Source organism: Siphateles boraxobius, unplaced genomic scaffold (genome assembly GCF_051911475.1).
Source record: "Siphateles boraxobius isolate OS27281-9 unplaced genomic scaffold, OSU_SipBor_1 118, whole genome shotgun sequence".
NCBI lineage: Eukaryota > Metazoa > Chordata > Actinopteri > Cypriniformes > Leuciscidae > Siphateles > Siphateles boraxobius.
The window spans coordinates 1,595,320-1,616,610 of record NW_027508720.1 but is presented as its reverse complement, the minus strand read 5'-3'; the positions used below and the strand labels follow the sequence as shown (position 1 = coordinate 1,616,610).

The 21,291-nt window shown below is 40.2% G+C and overlaps 1 long non-coding RNA gene and 1 pseudogene across 1 annotated transcript; one reads left to right on the top strand and one right to left on the bottom strand.

Moving 5' to 3' along the window:
- Positions 1–1,922: 1,922 nt before the first annotated feature.
- On the top strand, positions 1,923–4,088 carry LOC143711091 (uncharacterized). Its single transcript, XR_013194743.1, has 4 exons — positions 1,923–2,035; positions 2,304–2,427; positions 3,658–3,904; positions 4,001–4,088. It is a non-coding gene; the product is annotated as an uncharacterized LOC143711091 (long non-coding RNA).
- A 13,763-nt stretch (positions 4,089–17,851) lies between these two features.
- Positions 17,852–18,645, bottom strand: LOC143710767 (uncharacterized; annotated as a pseudogene).
- Between the last annotated feature and the right edge of the window lie 2,646 nt (positions 18,646–21,291).

Below are 21,291 nucleotides of genomic sequence, written 5' to 3'. Positions count from 1 at the left end.
GGTACCCTTGGTTTTTATTGCCTCCCTTCCAACCAAGTCTGTGAAACGGAGGCCCCCAAATGTTCTGCTTCCACAAGGAGAGATTTTATGAAAAACACTTGTGGAAATATCTTGCCGCATTTAGAAAATGTTGGCTCTTAAACAAATGGTCTTGTTTTGATATTCCTTAATTATTTATTTATTAATTTATTTCGCCTTTTTTTTTAGGAGGGGGGGTGGAAAGTACAAGGAGTGGAGAAGCACACATATTTGATGTTAGCATTCTTTCCTCGTTGTATTTTGGCTCTAATTTTGCACTAAATGTGGGTTTACACTTTGCACAATGGTTCTAAGTGCTAATATTTATTTATTATTGTCTGTAAATCGAATTTTGGAAATCTCTCTTTTGTAAACTTGTAAACTTTTATAAGAAATGGCATACGGAAACCATTTTACTTCCAAATTGTAATATTTCTCAGTGAAACAGGATAATCAATGAGAATAAATGAGAATGAGATTTTATTCATTGGGGATTAAAGTAGTATCTATATGAAAATTGGTTATGATTTAAACTCTTTCCCCGCAATTTTTCACAGCAATCTGTGCTTTCACTGTTATACGGTAGGGGGCGCTACTACGCATCTTTTGAAAGAGTAGAGAATCTCCCGAATGAAACACAGGTGAAGAAGAAGCAGAAACAAGCAATTCAAGAAGTGCCAACCCGATCTTACTGCAATTTGTACGTATTTTACGAGGTGGCTAATTCGTACAAATTCATATGACCTCACTTGTACGAATTCAAATGATTTTTGCTAAATCATTCATATTTTACGAGTCACCCAATTCGTATGAATTCGTACGAATGACCTACCCCTGAAGCCTCTAAACCTACCCATCACTGGGGTTTAAACAATTCGTACGAATTGGTCGTGAGATAGCTATGGAACTTCTTATGCCATTTCCGATACCGTTTCCTGGGTCGACAGTCCATTAGGTAACGTTTGGCAGTTTTGATTTATATGCTGTTCAATGTCTGATAAATGCGTTATTTTAAGCAATGGTTCTATCGCTTGTTTCTGCTGCTGCTGTGTATTGATCCGGAGATTCTGTACTGTTTCAGAAGAAGCATAGTAGCGCCACCTACCATTTAACAGCGAAAACACGGATTGCCGGACAACTCCATCAGTGGCGGGAAATGAGTTAAGCAGTGTTTAAATAAGTATAAATGTTGTAGGTTAAATGTTCCTCTAATTGAAGAATCATGTATACTGTATATATATTGTAAATCTGCACTGTAAAAAAATTCCGTAAAAATACGGTACAATATACCATATACATTTGAAGGATTTTTCCGTATTAATCTTTTACTGGTCTTTTACCCGTATTTTGAATTACGCGTTGCATTGTGGGAACTAGAATCTGGCGGCGCGAAAAGTTTAAGATGCAACCGCCAGTACACACGCAGATGACCGGGGCCAAAGTTGCTTTTTAAAGTCGGATTTCGGGTGTGTGGAAGCCATTCTGACACTTCTGTGGTAAAACCCGAAAATTACGTTTTGCTAAATATCAAATAATAAGCTGTTAACGTAACGTTGTTTAGTTGCCATCTGGCATGTTAGGCAAATGAATGTTGGAGCCGGTGCGTTTATCATTTTATGCATATCGACACACATTAAAATATTATGTTTACATTAGACTTCTTGTTTTTGTTTTAGATGACACACAGACATTACACACACACACACACACACACACACACACACACACACACACACACACACACACACACACACACACACACACACACACACACACACACACACACACACACACACACACACATATATGACTTTGAAACCCCAAATAATGACCTTGAAAGATTAATTTATATGCTACATATTAATTTACATTCTGCCTGTAACATTAACGTTAGTCATTATTTACCAGATCCCTCCTCATTGGTTTGTTTCATAGTGTTTCTGTTGTTTTCTTATATATTGACAGGACTTTGCTGCTGTAGTTTGCATCCCAAGCACCACCTGCATGCTCCTTATGGGTTTGTATCTTGTTTTATTAGCATTTTTTTTATGAATCATTATGAGTGTTCAATACTGGCAACAAACATTTAAATTTAAAGTCTGAGGAAAAATGTTGATAGAAAAAGTTGGTTGCTAAATACCCCCTTCAAAGATATTTATGCTTAACGTTACATGGTCAGTAGAAATACATATTGTATAGGTTAGATTTAAACAACTATGTTTAAAGCGGTTTTCTGAAGTGATCGTGTAATGGTTTTCATTTTGTATTATCTTTTTTTGTTTAAGTTGGTGGGCATTCAGGAATGCTGTCATTCAAGAAGTTATTATTGACCACATCTCCTTCCCCTATGAGGCAGTGAGCTACAAAATACCTGAAGAAAATGGCACTTATCCTGGAGTTCACATAAAGGTAAGCAACACATTTTTAATTAAATTATTTATAGAGCATGTTATTGTGTTTCTGTTTTAGTTGAAAATAATGAAACATATTATAATGTATAGTTGAGCAGACAAGCTGACATGACATGCAAATGACCCTTCGCCAAGCCCCGCCTGACAAGCTTTCGTGCCTGGCACGTCTATTACAGTGTGTATGTACCGGTGTCAGACATTCCCAATGAGATAATTAGTAATTTTTGGTGAACATGTGAAATATCTGAGAGAGCAAGACAAAAGGGACTGCAGTATGCATTCGAGGGATATATCCACGACATAATATGCAACCGATTAGAGAATAATTTAATAAAAATTTAAGCAAAAGCCATAGTCCCAGCGCAAGCAGCAGCGCCTCATACACTGAACATTCAAATGGGAAACGCACAAATTGAGGAACAGCTATGTTCGTGCACAGCAGGGTAAGTGAAATGTGAAAATAATCTAATAATTATAAATAAAACAGCTTATCCATAAATCTTGTGGAATAACACTAACACCGGGAGAGCCACGATTGGGTTAAAGTTACTCAGTCAGGGGCAGTAGGCCGTCAATTAACAAAATGTTGAAATATATTTTATAGTATGTCAGTAGGCCTTAATCGTCTTATTTTATGTTAAAATATATGCATTAGGAACAAAGAACAGTCATTATTTCCAAGCAATAAGTGTTTTTGTTAATCCTGCCGACATTTAGTTGTGAATGGGGTCTCCCGCACTGCTTGATCCATGCTGTGGATGCCACCATGTTTGTGTCGTTGCAATAGTAATCCTGCTCAGTACGAGAGGAACCGCAGGTTCGGACATTTGGTGCGTGTGCTTGGCTGAGGAGCCACTGGTGTGAAGAGACCATCTGCGGGATTATGCCTGAACGCCTCTAAGTCAGAATCCCGCCTAGAAGGAACGATACCGCAGCGCCGCGGGACTTTGATTGGCGCCAGATAGCCGGCCCTCAGGGCCTGATTCTACCGTTAAAAACTGGCAGGTCCCTATCAACGCTCGGCTGCGGTAATGTTTAGGTTTACCATGTGGGGAATCCCTCACCTAACACAGCCCAGGCTTTTCTCTTCCTCGATTAGTGCATCAGTAGGAACAACTAGCTACCATCCAGCATTTTGGCAATGCAAAGTAATAAACTCATATTAACAGTACATCACTTGCTTGCTGGTTGGCGGGCAGCGGAAAATATCGTCTGTTTTGCCATCCAGGGAGCGTTTTCCTTGGAATGTGATGTCAGGTGAAAACTATGAATTTCCAGCCTGTTTGCCCGCAAGGATCCCTCCTTGGTGATAGACAGGGATCGGCACTTCCTCATCAAACAGATCCAGGATAATCTACCTGATGAACATCTACATCCAGCCCCGAACCATCTACCTGTGTCGGCACGGAGAGAGCAACTACAACCTGGAGGGACAGCTGGGCTGTGATGCAGGCCTCTCGCCGTTAGACAGACAGGTACGGTTAACCGCAAACAGAACCATTACAGTACACGGTAACTAAATTTGAAACATCATGATGGATAGGCCACATACTGTTCCCTCCCCTCTGTAGTTTTTGGTGGCTAAACCCGAGTCTGCAGTTCTACCAGGACCAGGTCCAATCAGTCCAATGGCTCTGAAGAATTTACTACATATTCTTAGTGAGTGATGAGTTTTCCCCGCCAAGAATCTTTGTTTTCTTTGTTTTGACACATTCTGTATCAGTATTACTGTTTTGTATTTCTTTTACAGCCTTCATCTTACCTGAAGACAAGAAGATCACCCCCCCCCCCCCCCCCCCCCGATGTTCATCTGAAAACCCTTTTCCCCTCTTACTTTTTAAAATAATTTATTCAGTGGATGGAATTGTTGTAATGTGAAAGGTAAATTGAAAATTCTTTCAGTATTTACTCACCCTCATGTTGTTCAACCCCGTAAGACCTTCGCTCATCTTCGGAACACAAATTAAGATATTTTTGTTTAAATCTGAGAGCTGGATCACTCCTCCATAGCCTTCTAAGGGATTAAAACTAAAGTCCAAGTGACTATAGTGGCTCAATCTTAAGTTGGGTAAAACGAAAACGAGCTAAGGCCCACGGTGTTTAAGTCTCGCCGCGGCCAGACTCCACCGAAACTTCTCGTTTGTTCAGTTCTAAACAATGTGACTGTTCCAGTGTATTTCGCAGTAAACAAGTCGGTACCACAGCCCGCTTGCCTGCACACAAACGCCATTTTTACGGCGACCCAGATAAATCCAAAAAAGAGTGTATTTTCTGGTATTCTGGCCACGGAATACCAGAAAAAAACCAACACGCAATCAGTCAGCAGAAGCCGACGGTGTTCTCAGTGCAGTGAGTGTGCACGCTGTCCCGCGCCCACATTCCCTAACAGACATGCTCAACCCCACGGGGTTTGTCCCGCTCGCTCTCACTCCACAATCTGTCATAGAGAAGCCGAGCGCAGTCGGGCTGCCCGCTGTGATCAGCGCGCCCCCCGCCTTGCACACTGCAAACACAGTGTTTATGTTTCAGCACACCGGAGCTCTCCGGCCGCCGTTATGCCGCGGCCAGAGCCCAGATTTCATTCTACCTCTAGCTATTCACGCAGATGCGTGGGCGAAGCTTCCCGGGGTATCAGAATGGGTGCTGAACACTATAAAAAGAGGCTATTCGCTGCAGTTCGCTCGACGTCCCCGCCGTTGCACGGCGCGAGTCTAAACTACGGTAAAAAATGAAGTATCTCATCTACTTCGAGCCGAGATAGCGAAACTACTGAGCAAAGGGGCCATTGAACCTTTATCTCAGGCTCAGAGCAAAGGGGGTCTATACAGCAGATATTTTCTGGTACCGAAAAAAGACGGGGGTCTCAGACCCATTCTAGATCTGGTAGCTGAACACTCCGCTCGCGAAGCGCCACTTCAGAATGATTACAACCAGGAAAATCCTCGCGCAAGTTCGCCAGGAGGACTGGTTTATGTCAATAGATCTGAAAGACGCCTATTTCCAAATACAAATAGCGTCACGTCACAGGCAATTCTTGTGATTCGCCTTCGAGGGCCAGGCATATCAATACAAAGTCCTGCCGTTCGGCCTGTCCCTGGCACAACCGTACATTTACCAAGTGCATGGACCCGGCTCTCGCACCCATGAGACTCCGGGGCATGCGAGTTTTGAACTACTTGGACGATTGGCTGATTCTAGCTTGATCACACTCAGAGCTCATAGAACACAGGACTACATTACTCGAGCATCTCGAGAATCTGGGTCTCAAAGTCAATTGGGCGAAGAGTTCGCTGTCTCCCAGTCAGAAAATTTCTTTTCTTGGGAACAGTGCTGGACTCGCTATCCATGACAGCGCCTCTGTCGCCGGAGCACGGACTGGAAATTCAGCGAAATCCTTCCGCCGCACCTTGATAGTCCCGCTCAAAAGGTTTCAGAAAATGCTGGCCCTCATGGCCTCAGCAGCTTCAGTACTCCAGCTGGGTCTGCTTCGCATGCGAGATCAGCAGTGGCTGAGAGCGCGAGTTCCGCCCCTGGCATGGACTGCTGGTCGGTTTCGCCTCAGGGTCGCCGACTGGTATCAGTGAGGTGTGAGTCTGGGGACTCCCTCGAGTGTGACGCCTCCACCTCGGGATGGGGAGCGCTGCTCGAGGACAGACCGTTCATTGGCCAGTGTTCAGAACGGGAAAAGCTCTTACACATAAACTGTCTGGAAATGATGGCAGTCGACAACGCGCTACGGCGCTTTTGTCCCCAGATAAAGGGTCACCATGTCTTGGTCCGGTAGGACAATATGTCAGTGGTGGCATAAATAAATCACCAGGGCGGCATCAGGTCCCGAAACCTTTACAGGCTGACGGAACGCCTCCTGGTCTGGGCTCAGCACAACCTGCTTTCACTGAGAGTGGCGGATGTGCCTGGTCACCTGAATCTGGGACCAGACAGACTGTCCAGAAACTATGTCCCAGCAGGGGAATGGTCGCTGCACCCGCAGACGATCCGACTGCTGTGGGAGACATTCGGCAGAGAGCGTGGGTGGACCTGTTCGCGTCCCACGAAAACGCTCACTGTCCAAACGTTTTTCTCCAAAAGCAAGGATACGCTGGCCCACGTCTGGCCCCGCTGTCCCCTTTATGCTTTTCCCCCTGTCTCGCTCCTGCCTCAAGTGTTAGAACGAATCAGGGAAAATGGATGCCATTTTCAAAGTGTACGTGGTGGCCCTATTAATGTTTGCAATACCTATGTCTGGCCAGTCACTGGGGAAAAACGAACTAGTTGTGCGATTCCTCAGGGGAGCTCGGAGGCTGAACCCTCCCAGACCCCCTTCAGTCCCGGTGTAGGCCCTTTCTGCGGTTTTGGAAGCCATGAAAGGTGCCCCATTCGAGCCAATCAATTTGTCAGACATGAAGCATCTGTCTTTCAAAATGGTGTTTCTTATGGCTCTCGCTTCAGTGAAGCGCATAGGGGACTTACAAACGCTTTCAGTAAACGCGTCATGTATGGAGTTTGGGCCTAATGACTCAAAAGTCATACTCAAACCAAGGCACGGGTACGTGCCCAAATCCCTCAACACACCGTTCAGGGCCCATGGTTATTTCCCTGTGCGCCCTCCCGGTTCATGATTTTGAGAAGGATGCGTGTCTCCTTTGCCCTGTCAGGGCACTGAGAGCTTATGTGTCCCGCTCGTCTGTCTTCAGACAGACCGAGCAGCTCTTCGTTTTGTTTGGGGGACGCTCCAAGGGACTGGCCGCGTCAAAACAGAGCCTATCCAGATGGATAGTCGACGCAATAGCGCTGGCTTACACTTCTAAGGGCCTGCAGTGTCCGTTGGGTGTCAGAGCGCACTCCACGAGAGGCGTGGCCTCTTTGCGGGCGTGGTATAGCGGGATTACCCTGCAAGATATCTGTACGGCGGCGGGCTGGGCCTCGCCGTCTACATTTATAAGGTTTATAACCTAGAGGTTCCCGCCTTACAAGCCAAGCTTCTGTCGGTCTAGAATTCAGTGCTATCTGCCCCGCTGCGCCGGCCCAGATGCTGAGTTTTGCTTGTGCATCGCTCACTGATCGATAGAACAGCTCCATGGGTGTTGAATAACCCATACTATTACCCAGTTCAGGCTGAACACGTTCACCCTGTCTTTGTGAAACACTGTTAACATAACTAGCTCCTGTAGGATGCTATTTCATGGGGAATGATGCTTGCAGCCTCTCTTCTCCGACTCTATGTGAGTCTATGTGATTGTGCACTATACGTGCCCCGGGCTACTGCCCTTGGGACTTTAGTGTCGGATCCCAGTATGCACGGCGTGTTACACTGTGTTCCCCATAGCGTAAGATATTACGCAGTACGAGAGATACTCTCGTAAGAGAACGTACTCGGTTACTAACGTAACCTCGGTTCTCTCTAGAGAGGGAACGAGTACTGCGTATCTTGCCGTGCTTACAACACGCTCTGGTTTGCTTCGGCGATGAAAACCAGTTTGTATCAGCCCATCGAGCTATATTTATAGGATGAGGGCACGCCCTTTCTGGCGGGACGTGACGAAATGGGCGTGAAATGCCCCCATTGGATATGGTGTCACGCAGGGCCTCTCTCGATAGGGCTGCTGCTGTTGCTGAAGGGCAGCCAATAGGCGCGTGAGCCGCCTTGCCTATGTCTGCATGCTGCCGCACAGCGTTTTACATTAATTCAAAATTAAGGATAATTTTTGGCTTCAATATCTCGTGGAAAAGAGGTTTTCCCCATAGCGTAAGATATTACGCTGTACTCCTTCCCTCTCTAGAGAGAACCAAGGTTACGTTAGTAACCGAGTACGATTTATTTTACGGATTTATTTAATATTTGCATTTTTTTACTGTAGTTATATCATTAAATAACAGAAAGTGTCCTGTTTTTTTTACTATAGATACACCAATAAATGACAGAAAGTGTCCTTTTTTTTACTATAGATGCACCATTAAATAACAGAAAGTGTCCTGTTTTTTTTACTATAAGATACACCATTAAATGACAGAAAGTGTCCGTTTTTTTTACTATAAATACATCATTAAATGACAGACAGTGTCCTGTTTTTTTTTTACTATAGATACACCATTAAATAACAGAAAATTTCCGTTTTTTAATTATGGGACAAAGTCCGGGTAATGAGCTGCCAGTACTTTTTCTGTTATTTAACGGATTTATTTCTTAGAGTGTGGGGTCAGTGGTTCACCCTTGGAAAAACTCAATGGAAATTGCATTGAATCTATTCAGTTTTGATATGAGAAGATAAAACCTTTGGTTATAAAAGGCAACTATAAAATATGTCAGAATCATAACTATTATACATGGAAAAAGCGGGTTGCTTGGAAAAATGAACATTTTAGGAAAACCCCAAACAACCAATAAACAAAGTGCAAGAGGACAATGACCTGGATCAACACATGCAAGCTATTATTTTTCTGTCTTGCTTTTTCAATGCAAACATAGTTAAACATGGCTCTTTTCACTGTCTGCCATGAGTAATTCAGGGTGAGAGGTGAAGAAAAGAACAATGTTGTATGTATGTGGAAGGGACAACAATCTCTCAGGTTTTATTAATACATATCTTCGTTTGTGTTTCGAAGATGACGAAGAACGACATGAGTAAATGAAGATTACAATTTTTGGCTGAATTATTCCTTTAATGCTTTGTCACCAATGGCGATCAGTCTGTTTCATATCTAGTCTTTGACCAGTGTTGAGAAGCTGTTGTTTTTGTGATGCTCTTACAATGTCAGTGGAGGCCCTAAAGCTGTTGCTGATTCAGAAGCTAAATGGAAGTGATATCTATGTCAAATGATATCTGGGTCACTTGGCAAAGAAACTATACATGATACGTATGCAACCTTGGTTTAACCACAGAATAAAAAAAAATTAAAAAAGGTAATTGCGACTATTTATCTTACAATAATGATTTTTATTCTCACTATTGCAAGTATACATCTCTTTACAACTCACATTTGCAACTATATCTCACAATTTTTTTCTCGCAAGTGTGAGTTTATATCTTGCAATTCAGACTTTATTTCTTGCAATTCCAAATTTACAACTCGCAAGCCCAAATATTTTTCCTCAGAATTGTGAGTTTATGGGCCTATGTAGTCATGGTCATTTCATGTGTTTTTACTGATTTGATAGCTATCTGATTTGTTAAAATGGCTCCATTTACACATAAATGTGTCTCCACAAAACAAACATGAATCCGATCTCGATTGCCACGCTATATACAAATTTAACGGAGTTCACGTCAACGAAAGCAACAGATATGAGCTGCATTTTATATACCATTAGCTAATTTCATGATCAAAGACCACAATAGGAGAAAGAGCAGCATCAGCACCATACCTGCAAATGCACGTATCCGATTCATATCAGAATCATTCCCACATATGAAACCAACCTGAGAATGTCGGAATCCATGTGCTTTTTTCCTGCTTACATGTTCGTGGGTCATATCCGATCTCTGCCACATATGAAGAAAAAATTGTTATTTGGTCACTTGAACCATGTAATGTAAATCCAGCCTACATTTCACAATTCTGACATTATTTCTCGCCATTGCGAGTTTATAATTCAACAAAGGGCAAGAGTTTGAGTCAGGAAAGCCTGTTTGTCCAACCAATGGAAGTCAGAGGGTGTGTTCGGAAAACGTTTTTTATAAATGTTATAACATTTTTTATTATCATAGTTTGGTGATGCTATAAATTATTCACAATAGGCCTCACTCATAAAACAGGAGGATAATGAAGTTTTGCGTAAATGTACATTTTCGGATTCATTAAAGTTCAAAATGTTAGTTGGTACAAAAAAAATCTACACCTGCTACCAGTCACGCGTAAATAGTGTTTAAAACATTATAACGTTTCGTGTTCTTTTAGGCAAACTGATAACGCAACATTTTTATAGCTGTAGTAACTAAGTTATTTAGTTAAATGTGAAAATAGATTTCCCTAAACCCAACCTTCACCTTATATTACCAGTACTTTCAATGTAAGTACAGTTGTAAGTATATTGTAAGTACACATACTGTAAAATAAAGTGTAACCAATATTCTTAATTAGTCAAATGGACACTTAGTAATTGGGAACGAGTGTGCAAATGATTGGAATTCATTAACATTCACATTTAACTATCAAATCTTTACAAAGCATTTGTGAATCAGGAGGAAAGTTTTCAGGAAGGTCCATTTTATGCACGTATTACTCCGAATTTACTCATATTTATGTAAGTTTCATGAATGAGGCCCACTAATTGCAGCTTTACAGTAGGTGTAAATGGAAGACGTTCAAGTCTCAAACCCTCTTGCGTCACCAAAAAACTAAAATTTGCATGTATCTTTATAACCGTTCTTTATATCTTTATAAACAAAATTCTCACATAACGGTCTCACTTTCGGCCCGACCAGATTTGGTATCATCAAAACAAACCTTTTTAGTCTTTTTTGGATCTTCACCAAATTTGGCCACCAAATTAGATCATCAGAATACGGTATGTGTCATTGCACATTCCTGAAGGGGTACAAAATTATTATAACTTTTGATTAGTCTCATTTGCATACTTTGTACCTGTCAATACTGGCTCTTACAGACTATTTGATTGCCTGACCAAAGGGAGACAATTTGATACGTTCATTTGATGTTGCACATGGAAATGACTAGAAATTATGCACTTCATAAAATATTAAGTGGCTTATTGCACATTTTTAGGATAATTTAATAGATTTTGAGCATATTATTCAGCATAAAGTAACAAAACCTTGCCGGTATTACCCAGCTGTTTTAGATTCGCATGCATTATTAGCTATTAACCTCACCAACTGACTGCGCAGAGATTTTCATTTGTTATAGTCGTGATAAAGTCAGAAATGCATAGCAGTGTGAGTCTACTGAGCCAAATGCCCATGTATAGTGGTTCAGCCTAATTCATTTACCAAATTATTTGAATTGAATCTGTCACATATCCTTTTGTTGCAGAATTAAAGTTAATTATGTCCTCATTTTAAATGCTTCTTTGGGGTACAGTTGATCCTTAAAAAATTAAAACCATGTACCTGTAAAAATAGTATGTTTCAGGGCATGGTTTTAACAATGAACTGGCACAAGACGCAGCTCCACATGAAAAGGGGAGTCCTCCGCAAGTTTCCAACTCTGTGTGATTTTCCATCAGAGTTTCTCAAGGGCAGCTGTTTATGATGGTGTTTCCCAGTTATCCTGGAGTGCTGCCCAAACACTTGTTTTGTTTTGTTTCTTTGCTCAATGCTGGAAAGAAACCTTGTTGATGCGTTGTCCTGCTAAAACACTCCCAGATGGAATGCAACTTTTATGAATATACTTTCCTCATTATTTCGAGCTTTACTTGTTTGGCATTGCGGCCATTGTTCTGTTCTTACGAGTGAAGAAAAAATGATTTATAGTTTTAAGATGTGGGAAAATGAGCAACTTAGTACAGTTGGTTAGACCTATACTTTATTAGATGTTAATAACTGGATCTCTAAAACAGCAATGGTGTGTTATATGCAGTTAGATACAGTATATTTATATTGTAAATGTAAATAGCCCGTCTTAAAGTCAACACAACATTAAAATCAAATTCAAATGAATGTGTAATTTTCAAATCAGATATATTTAAGAGCTCATGATTTTAAAGGCAAGGTCACATTACCGTTGTTAGGCGAATTTTTATAGGCAATATTTAAAATGCTCAACAGGAATTGACACGAGTGGGAATTTTGCAAGAAGGCAAAATATTTCCCACCACAGATTTTGCATCCAATTCAGTTGGTCATGGGAATTCACCGTGTTGACCCACCGAAAACTGCGTGTGAGCTGTGCTTCATACATCTCTGTACTAGTTAGCGCTGTTCTGCACATTTTTGCGGGCGAAAACCAGTATTTTCAGCAGAAAGGTATGTGTAACATTACCACATGAATCCACTTGATTGGGAATTTCTCGAGAGGACGAAAGATTTCTCCTGGCAGATTTCGCATCAGGTTCACTTGGTCATGGGAATCCGCCATGTTGACCAACAGAAAGCGGCTTGGTGTGAAAGTGACTTCAGTGTGAGCTGTGGTTCATACATCACTGCACTGTCGACACAGACAATAGACCTTTTTTGCCCACAAAAAAATCAGAAATATGAATACATTGAACAATGAACTGGCACAATAAGTAACTCCACTTAAATAAAGCCCTGCACAAAATTAGGTGTAATTAACATGTCATTAACATTAACTAATGATTAACTGCACTTATACCACATTTAGCAATCTTTGTTGATTCAACATTTACTAATACTTTATTAAAATCTTGTTAACATTAGTTAATGCACTGTGAACTAACATGAACAAACAATGAACAGCTGTATTTTTATTAACTAACGTTAACAAAGATTAACAAATACAGAAACAAATGGATTGCTCATGTTTAATTCGTGTTAATTAATACATTAACTAATGTTAACTAATAATCGTAAAGTGTTACCGTTTAGTTTTTTTTTCTTTTTGTATGAATTCATACGAAATCATCGCCTAGTAAAATAGTCACGTTTTCACTTGATATCGTGTTGATTCTGTCACATTTCTGTGCGTAGAGTATGTTTCAGGCCTTGCACAAGTGAAGTTAAATGTTTGCTCTTTTGAAGTCTGGCTGAGCAGGGACAGTGTGTCGCGGACGTGGAGCTCGGACACATGTAAACAGGTGATTAGCATCGCGGGAAACAAACTGAGATGGACTTGATGTGTGGATGCTGATCGGAAGATTGCTGGCATGTGGGGCCGATTGGTGAACAATAGGCCAAGTTGGGCTGTGAAGTAGATGATTGCTGACAGATGGAGCCCGAGCAGGAGAAGAAAGCAATCAGGTGGAAGCTGTGATATGGTTGCCATCAGGCGGATGTGAGAGAGGCATGATGTCAGGATGAGTCAGCGCCCCCCCAGACAGACTGATGTCAGCGCTCCTTCCATGGGGGGTTTGCCACGACCTCAAACACCTCCCGACCGGTTTACTGATGACAACAACTGGTAAACAGAGCTAACCACACACTGCCATTTAGCACCCAAACACCAGCAGTACAGTGACTACAAGAACACGTCTACATCAGAATAATTCAAAACCAACTATTATATTTTGCATAGAACAAATGTTCTTCTTTTTATACTGACATTAATTTAAAAAAGCAGCTTTACTCTGCAAAAGTTTCTGTAATGCTTATTAACACTTAAAGCTACAATATGTAATTTTTTCGCCGCTAGTGGTCGCTGACCTCTTACAATAATAAAGGCGTAGGTTGATGACGTATAAGCGGAACGTTGGGACTTGTCGTCATGCTGATGGATCTAATAACGTTTATGGATGAGTGAATACATTGATGTTTTTAACATGACTGTGGTGTGAAGCAGGGCACGATTGCTAATGAGAGACAGATATCAGCGCCACACGCGAGTCCCGCGGATATAAAGGAATAAGGACATTTATTTCTACCGAACCCGCAAGTTCTGTATTTATATTCACACTGGTCAGTTTATTAGACGACTGAAGCATGTGAGGAAACGCTGCGCTATTTCACTTGGTCTACACTATCACACTAAACTGAATTTCAGTGTTTTGAAAGTTATAATGTTATTCTATGTGTCAGTTCGTTTGCTATATGAGACTAGCACTAAGCTAGATCAACATTAGAATAACATACTGATCATATTCTAACATTTCATCATGTTGAGCTATATAACATTGATTAGTTTTATGTACATTTGCTCACCTGTCTAATAAAGTGCAAGAGCGTGGTCTCTGTCGAGTCGAAGTTAGTCTCGGCATCTCAAAAACGCCACGCTGATATTGATCCTTGTTTTAGTTCTCAAAGTCTTTAGTTTTGTCTCAAAGTCTGCTTGCCATGATGTTTGAACCAAACAGCAACAGCGTGCCACTAGACGTAACGAATTTGTCCACGTCTGTCGCCATGGTTACTATGGCAGTACGAGCGGAAAACAGGGATAACGCGGATATTACGTCATTGACAGGCGAGGAGCCATTATTTAAAATAGGAATTTCTATGAAATTAAAAATTCTTGGAAACATTTAGGATAACGGAAGAACACAAATGAAAGAAATATATAACACTGTGCAAGTGGTTTTTGGATATTTTGATACAAAATTCTTACATATTGTCCCTTTAATAAGATCCCATTAGTTAATGTTAATGTGTTACCTATCAATTAGCAATTCATTTGTTACAGTATTTATTAATTGTAGTTACTAATAATTAAACTGTTCATTGTTAGTGCATGCTAGCACAGGTCCATACAATAATTTAAACAGATACAACTTTTTATTAAAGTAATGTATTTTGTAAATGTTGAAATTAACATCAGGACTAATAAATGCTTTAGAATCATTTTTAATTTTTTATTTAATCTAATTATTGTTACGTCTTATTTTTCACTGTATTACATAAAATACTTGACATAATATTATATATTTTTTACGATAAATCAGCATAAATTAAATATAACCAATCCAACATTGATATATAAATAATTCACTAATATTTGTATTATTAATACTACAAATACTACTATATGTATTATTATGAAAGTAAGTCACAATGTCAAAAAATAAATATATAAAACCATTGGTCCTGTATTATTTAATATACATTATACATGAATACTCATTAATATTAATATGGCAAAATATAATTTCTTATTTTATTATCAAATGGATTAGAATCAAGACATTTTATATTTAATATAGCTATTCAAGATATTTTATTTCTATTTACATTACATTTGATTTAAACTACTGTATTAATACGATTTTCTGCATTACAATAAAAAGTGTTTAATTGATCTGAAAATAATTTCAATGCAACTAATGTCCTTAAAATGTTTTTTTGTTTTTTTTTATGGTGAAATATGCATATGACAATCATTAAGCAGCATGACTTTCTGTTGAAATTGAACTTTTCGGCTTCGCAAATTCCTTTTAAGTTTTTCAATGGTTTTAAGTTTTTCAACCATTTATTCCATGTGTTAACAAATTATCAACTCCTACAGATACAATTTACTTTGCCACGCGTCTTCATCAGATCAAATCACTCTAAAATGAAGCTTCTGCGTGGCCGATCGAACACCTGGGATGTCACTGAACAGGGTCACGGCGAGCACTTCATCAGGACAGCTGTAATGATTCTACCACTTTGCTTTATTCCGGCAGTAACCATAACAGAGGCGGGAGCCATACGGGCAATGGCTGTACAGCTACCAGGCCAGGCCAGAGACCTCCCATCATTAAGGACCCAACATCGATCTTGTGCATCTAGACAGGGCCACCTAGATTTAGGCAAAGTTTGTGGTGACCATTTTGTCCACAAAATGGTCACCATCCACTTTATTTTAATAGAAAACGGCAGATTGAACCTCCTTTGAATTTCTATAGTTGTTGTAAAGTAGCAGTAGTAAAAAAATGTATACATGTCATGGGAAAATGGCTTCATTCTTGTGGGCATATGGTGCTGTATTTAGGATGTTCAGCTAATTTTTATGAGCTATTCTGAGTTTCCTTCTGCCCGAAGTTATGATTAATTGGGTCAATGTCAAGTGGTGGGATGGCAGTTTTAATATTACAAATGTTCATTCAGATTCATGCATGACGTTTTTAATATTACAAATGTTCATTCAGATTAATGCAAGTGCAAGATGTTGCAGCTGTCACTAGAGATTTTCCATTGAGGACTGAGTTTTTGGTCAGTTTCGTAGACTAACCAAGAAAAAAAAGAAAATTCCTCAGTCTGTAACTGAGCAACATAAAGGAAACAGGCAAAGCTCATTAGCAAAAACAGGCAGACAGCTATATAACATTACTCCCTCTAAGTCCATGTTTCATTCGTCAGTCTCCCGGTTTGGTTTAAAAAAGACGGCAGCATTATTTTCAATCTAACATTAATGATGTGCTTCTAAAAATAGCAGTCAAATTCATTTTTTTAAAAGAAATGGATTCATTTGTGGCATAATGTTGATCATTTGAATGACTGTCTCTCTTTTTTAGGCAATTTCATTGTCTAAATTCATGAGTACACTATAAGGTGCCTGATTGGATGCCCCATTGATTTACCAGGTTTTAATCTTAATCATGAAAATGTTATAAATACATTTTAAAATAAGTGTCTTTTAAATCACATATCACATTATGTTACTGAATGTAAAAATGATCAGATTCATAATCCCATTTGACTGGAGGCAGATGCTTTAGGGGGATACAGGTCTGATGCTGGGTCATTTTCTACCGGTATCCCTCAGGGCTCAATTTTAGTCAAGTCAAGTCATCTTCATTTATAAAGCGCTTTTAACAGTATGGATTGTTTCAAAGCAGCTTTACAGAGATAATAGAAATTAAAGTAAAATATTGTTTAGGCTTTACTACAGTTCTAGGACAAAGTTTTTGTCCAGCTAAAGATAGTCTTTATTGATTCAGTTCCATTGCGAAGATCATTAGTTATTAACTTAGGGGCTGTTAACACAACACCGTTATAACAGGAATAAACCCTAATGCGCTCCGGCCGCCCATCCGTATAAAATAGTGCCTGGTGTCTCGAGAACACACTCCCTGAAATAGGTTTGAAGGTGAAAGAAATTATCCGTTTTCTCTGCGCAAACCTCAAAAACGCACACGGCGCGCACACACACGCTCATCATGTGTTCAGTCGATAGGTATGCGCATTTGAATATATATGTGCGCAGGCGTGTAGTCCTTCTTCACAAATCAACCCTCAGCAAACTACTTGTCTGGCCTTACAAATTTATAATACATACATGTTTGTCGTGTCTGCATAGCCCCGCGAACCGGAATTATCCCGACAACGTTTTATTAGTAGAGAGGTAAATGTACTAATTGACCTCTTCACAGGGGAGAGACTAGTTTACCTCTTCACAGGGGAGAGACTAGTGACACTTCAGGACTGGGGGCAGTCCTGGCATAATGGTAACAGAGTTGGACTGGTGACCCAAAGGTTGCTGGTTCGATTCCAGTACCGGCAGAAATATGACTGAGGTGTCCTTGAGCAAGGCATCTAAGCCACAATCGCTCTCCGGGCGCCACTCAAGGCTGCCCAGGTGTATGTATCCATTTTGCAGTGTGTGTGTGTTCACTACTCGCTACTCTGCTCCTAATGTGTGTGCACTTACTTGGATGGGTTAAATGCAGAGGTCAAATTCCAAGTATGGGTTACCATACTTGGCCATCACGTGTCACTTTCACTTCACTTTCATTGTCGCCGTGTCTAGGCGCAGGTCCTTCATTAGATCCAGATACAGCCTGGATCCGGCGGACTGCGGTAAACCTTGGGATAAACAGAGAAACAAATATTAGTGTAGATGCCATCCTTCTTATGATGTACCATGTACATTAGAATTTATGGGAAGTGTTCCCGGTCCCGGCTGATCTGAACTATGCAGCCTGACATTGAATTATATAACTCGTTCAGGTACAGGGGAGCTAAACCATTTAGTGCTTTGTAAGTAATCAGCAATATTTTAAAAAGTATACGATGTATAATAGGGAGCCAATGCAGTGTTGACAGAACCGGGCTAATATGGTCATACTTCCTGGTTCTGGTAAGAACTCTAGTGGCTGCGTTTTGGACCAGCTGTAGTTTGTTCATTAAGCGTGCAGGGCAACCACTCAGTAGAGCATTACAATAATCTAGCCTTTGTGTCATGAATGCATGAACTAATTGTTCTGCATTTTTCAATAAGAGCATATGACGTAATTTAGATATATTTTTTAAGATGAAAAAATGCGGTTTTACAGATACTAGACACGTGACTTTCAAATGAAAGAGCACACCCAGGTTCCTAACTGACGACGAGGACTTAACAGAGCAGCTATCAAGTGTTAGACAGTATTCTAGGTGAGGACATTTTTTGTCAAATAATTACAATCTCTGTTTTTTTCAGATTTGAGTAGTAGGAAATTGCAAGTCAACCAGTTTTTTATATCAGCTATGCATTCTGTTAATTTGGTGAATTGGTAAGTTTCATCAGGGAGTGAAGAAATATAGAGCTGAGTATCATCAGCATAACAGTGAAAACTAATGCCATGCTTCCTAATAGTATCTCCTAAGGGTAGCATGTACAGAGTGAACAGCAATGGTCCTAGTACTGAGCCTTGTGGTACGCCATACTGAACTTTTGACTGATAACACATCTCTTCATTTACTGCTTCAAAATGATAACGGTCAAATAAGTATGATTTAAACCCTGCTAGTGCAATTCCACTAATGCCAACATAATTTGAGTCTATTTAAAAGAGTTGTGGTCGATAGTGTCAAATGCAGCACCAAGATCGAGTGGCACTAATGAAGAGATACAACCACGATCGGATGATAAGAGCAAATCATTTGTGACTCTAATGAGAGCTGTCTCAGTGCTATGATACGGTCTGAATCCTGATTGAAAATCCTCACATATACCATTTCTTTCTAAAAAGGAACATAGTTGTGGAGATACTGCCTTTTCTAGTATCTTTGACATAAAAGGCTGATTCGAGATCGGCCTGTTATTGACTAATTCTGTAGGATCAAGTTGCGTTTTTTCAACAAGCGGTTTAATCATAGCCAGTTTAAAAGTTTTTTGTACGTATCCTAATGAGAAAGATGAATTAATGATATCTATGACCTCTGGAAACATCTCTTTCAATAGCTTAGTAAGGTCTAACATACATGTTGTCGATTTAGATGATTTAACGAGTTTAGAAAATTCTTCCTCTCCTATACGCTTATTTCACGCAGCCGTTATTATGAAATCGAAAGCGAGGCTCCGGTGGGAAGAAAACCGGAAGTGTCTCCTTTAATCACAGGAGATCGCGAATGCGATGCATATTGTTGTGTTTAATGTAGAAATGAGTTATTCTAAAACTGTACATGCATGTCTTTCATACTTTAGACTATATACAGTGAATTTAATTTATAAATAAAATATTTTTTTATATATAATTCAGAAAGTAAAAAAAGAAGCAGGAACGAAACTATATACAGATCCTATATTGGATATTAACATCCAATAGTGTAAATCGCGGCAGCAGCTTCAGGTTGGTAGTCCAAGGCATTGTTGTTTATCTTTACTTTCCGGGGTTCTTCCCACTGGAGCCTAGCTTTCGATTTCAAAATGGCGGCTGCGTGAAATCAGCGTATAGCAATGAATGAATCGAATTTTTCATCAGGGAGACTACACTGCACTGCCTGATGCGATACTGTAGTGGACGGTTGCATATTATATAATTATAATTTTCTCCCTGATATTATCAATCTTGTAAGTAAAGAAGTGCATAAAGTCATTACTGCTGTGCTGCTTGGAAACATCTGGGGTTGAAGCTTTATTTTTCGTTAGTTAAGCCACTGTTTCAAAATACCTAGGGTTTTGTTTATTTTCTTCTAATAGGGGTGAAAAATAACCAGATCTAGCCGTTTTTAAGGCCTCTCTGTATGCAATTGTGCTCTCTATCCAAGAAATCCAAAATGCCTCTTTAGCCCCTTTCACACAGAGATCCGGAAAATACACGGATAAAGTGACCCGGGATTTGACCCGGGTTCGTTTGATTTTGGTTCATTCACACTGCCAGTGATTTTCCGGAATCAGAGAGTGATTCAATCAGTTCACACACAACTCGTAAAAATCCCGTAAAGACACGTGACAGTGATGTGACATGTAATGTCTCAGCAGCGTCTATAGTTTGGTTACAAGCTGCGATTTCTCTCTCGAGAAACCACGCTTGTGCATTTTTTTCTCTGATTCGATCATAAACTAGGTCATTACGTACCGTTTAACTTGCCTGCTTTCACTTCATTTCAGCGTCATCATTACGACACGGCATTGATTACTGCTTTTGTTCACACAGCGCGCGTTCCGGGACTGATCCCGGCAATGTTACTAGGTCCCCAACCCGGCATCAATCCCGGGTCGTGTTTGCGTTCACACAGAAGGTTTTCTGGCAATATCCCGCCAATTTCCCTGGATCAACGCGCTGTGTGAAAGGGGCTTAATTTTGTTTTCTTCCAGTAGAGTTCCATTTTTCTGGCAGCTCTCTTAAAGGCCTGAGTGTGCTCATTGTACCATGGCGTTGGGCTATTTTCTTTAAAGAGCACCTATTATGCCCCTTTTTACAAGATGGAATATTGGTCTCTGGTGTCCCCAGAATGTATTTGTGAAGTTTCAGCACAAAATACCCCACAGTAAATTTATTATAACCATTTGAAACTGTCATTTTTGGGGCCTGTTTTAAAAAGAGCTGTTTTGGTGTGTACCACCTTAAATGTAAATGAGCTGCATATCCCCGCCCTGCCTTTGGATGAGGGCGTAACTTGCATACTTATGGCAATAAACAGTCGGTAGAAGCAGAATGGCTGAGAATGACAGACCCGCTGTTTTGTATGGCATTCAGCCGTACATGTTTGAACCGGAATCAGACCCAGATGATGAAGAGACTCCGACAGAAGAAACTCAAATGAGAATTGACCAGGACGTCTCGGAATGGTTATTTGATACATGTATGTACTTATAGAGTTGTAATCGCGCCCCCTTTGCAATTATGGATGTGCAACACACACACAGACACACACAAACTGTGATAACATTGGCGCAATTTTTTGAAACTACAAACAAAAATACTGTGATAACGTTTGCTACGTACAAACGAAATTACATTTATGTGATGTTTCTGTCTGCACGCCAGTATCCCTCGTTCTACAGCTTCGTGTCGATGTGCTGGCCTTTGTATAAACATAGCAATTTTGATGTCTTGTCTTTACAGAAAACATGCACAGTTTTTAATACAATATCTTTAAAAAATATATTT